The sequence below is a fragment of the Mandrillus leucophaeus genome, unplaced genomic scaffold (assembly GCF_000951045.1).
Source record: "Mandrillus leucophaeus isolate KB7577 unplaced genomic scaffold, Mleu.le_1.0 Scaffold49, whole genome shotgun sequence".
Classification (NCBI taxonomy): Eukaryota; Metazoa; Chordata; class Mammalia; order Primates; family Cercopithecidae; genus Mandrillus; species Mandrillus leucophaeus.
This window is the reverse complement of record NW_012105253.1, coordinates 1,634,196-1,637,021: the sequence shown is the minus strand read 5'-3', so window position 1 is coordinate 1,637,021 and position 2,826 is coordinate 1,634,196.

Below are 2,826 nucleotides of genomic sequence, written 5' to 3'. Positions count from 1 at the left end.
TTTTGTATTTTTAGTAGAGACGAGGTTTCACCATGTTGGCCACGCTGGTCTTGAGCTCCTGACCTCAAGTGATCCACCCACCTCAGCCTCCCAAAGTGCTGGGATTACAGGCGTGATGTTTTGCTTTGCTTTGTTTTGTTTTGTTTTGTTTTGTTTTGAGTCAGGGTCTTGCTCTGTCACTGAGGTTGGAGTGCAGTGGTGCAATCTCAGTTCACTGCAACCTCTGCTTCCCAGGTTCAAGCGATTCTCCTGCCTCAGGCTCTCGAGTAGCTGGGATTATAGGCGCCCACCACCACACCTGGCTAATTTTTGTATTTTTGGTAGAGATGGGGTTTCACCATGTTGGGCAGGCTGTTCTTGAACTCCTGACCTCAGGTGATCCGCCTGCCTCGGCCTTACAGGCATGATGTTCTTATTCTTCAAAGCACTTTAGAAGCTCTTAGGTAATGCTGAATTTAGGACTTGAGGGACTGAAGAGTTGTTTCCAAAACTTAGCCCTAAGATCACTCTCTGTCAGTGAAACTTAAGGGAGAATATGCGTATAAGAGAGGCTATCAGTCACCTGAGGAAATGAGCTAAGGAAGACATCCTTTAAATGCAGGCATTTGAGGGAACTATTGCCCCACTGCATTCCAGTCTGGGTGACTGAGTGAGACTCTGTCTCAAAAAATAAAACAAAACGTTAATTGTATGTTGTGTGAATTTCACCTCAATAAAATAAGAAAGAAGAAAAAGAAACAGGGGGAAGAAAGAGAATGGGGAGGGTGGAGAGCGCAAGTGGTTGAGGAACAAAGGGTTGTCCAGCACTGCCAAGAGGAAGCAGAGGAAGATCTGGTGGGCAGAGGACACACTCTCTTGTAAGACAAGGCCACAGTGCCAGACCTCCCCAGTCCTCCTGGGAAAATGTTCCTCCGGCTCTTCGATCCCTTGGTCTGACTTCCTACTCACCAAGCAAGCTTATGATGATTATTATTTTTTGGCTGGGCACAGTGGCTCACGCCTGTAATCCCAGCACTTTGGGAGGCCGAGGTGGGTGGATCACCTGAGGTTGGGAGTTCGAGACCAGCCTGACTAACATGGAGAAACCCCGTCTCTACTAAAAATGCAAAATTAGCTGGGCATAGTGGCACATGCCTGTAGTCCTAGCTACTCAGAAGGCCTAGACATGAGAATTGCTTGAACTCAGGAGGCGGAGGTTGCAGTGAGCCAAGATAGCACCATTGCACTCCAGCCTGGGCAACAAGAGTAAAACTCTGTCTCTAAATAAATAAATAAATAAATATTATTTTTTGAGACCGAGTCTCTTACTCTGTTGCCCAGGCTGGAGTGCAATGGCTCTATCTCGGCTCACTGCAACCTCCACCTCCTGAGTTCAAGCAATTCTCATGTCTAGGCCTTCTGAGTAGCTGGGATTACAGGCATGCACCACCACACCTGGCTAATTTTTGTATTTTTAGTAGAGATGGGGTTTCACTATGTTGGCAAGGCTGGCCTTGCACTCCTGACCTCAGGTGATTTACCCGCCTCGGCCTCCCAAAATGCTGGGATTACAGGTGTGAGCCACCGTGCCCAGCCTTTTTCTTTTCTTTCTTTTTTTTTCGAGACGGACTTTCACTCTTGTTGCCCAGGCTGGAGTGCAAAGGCGTGATCTTGGATCACTGCAACCTCCGCCTCCCGGGTTCAAGGAATTCTCCTGCCTCAGCCTCCTGAGTAGCAGGCACGCACCACCATGCCCAGCTAACTTTGTATTTTTAGTAGAGACGGGGTTTCTCCATGTTGGTCAGGCTGGTCTTGAACTCCCGGCCTCAGGTGATCTGCCCGCCTCGGCCTCCCAAAGTGTTGGGATTACAGGCGTGAGCCAATGTGTCCAGCCTATTATTTTAATTTTAGATTCAGAGGATATGTGTGTAGATTTGTAACATAGGTAAACTGCATCTGTTTCTTATTTTTTTTTTTTTTTGAGACAGGGTCTCACTCTGTCACCCAGGCTGGAGCGCAGTGATGTAGTTTCGAGTGATCCTCTTGCCTCAGCCTCCCGAGTAGCTGGGACTACAGGAGTGTGCCACCACGCTAGGCTAATTTTAAAATTTTCTGTAGAGACAGGTGGACCCACTATGTTGCCCAGGGTGGTCTTGAACTCCTGGTCTCAAGTGATCCTCCCGCCTCAGCCTCCCAAAGTGTTAGGATTATAAGCATGGACCTCTGTGCCCGAAAACCATGTTTTTTTGAGGATAGCCATTGCAGAGGTAATACACGGGACATAGTAAACTATGTGCTGCCTATTCAAGGAGGTAAAGGAAGATGAGGATTTTAAAGGAAAAGTAGGGAGGACCACATTGTTTTGAGATCATTATGCTTGGCTACAAGGATCCGTAATAAGGCTGGCGCCAGTCTGAGGCCGGACAGGCAGTTGCTGGGCAGATATCCTCACACAAGTATTTTGTGTGTCTGTGTGGCTCCATTTTGATTCTGGCAACGTTCACATGGTCGTTTGTGAACATTTGTTAGGCTGTACACTAATATCTGTATGTGTATTTTGGCAGGGCGTGGTGGCTCATGCCTATAATCCCAGCACTTTGGGAGGTCAAGGTGGGCGGATCACCTGAGATCAGGAGTTTGAGACCAGCCTGGTCAACATGGTGAAACCCCGTCTCTACTAAAAATACAAAAATTGGCCGGATGTGGTGGCACACGCCTGTAATCCCAGCTACTCGGGAGGCTGAAGGGGGAGAATTGCTTGAACTCGGGAGGTGGAGGTTGCAGTGAGCCAAGATCGTGCCAGTGCACTCCAGCCTGGGCGACAGAGCGAGCCTCCATCTAAAAAAA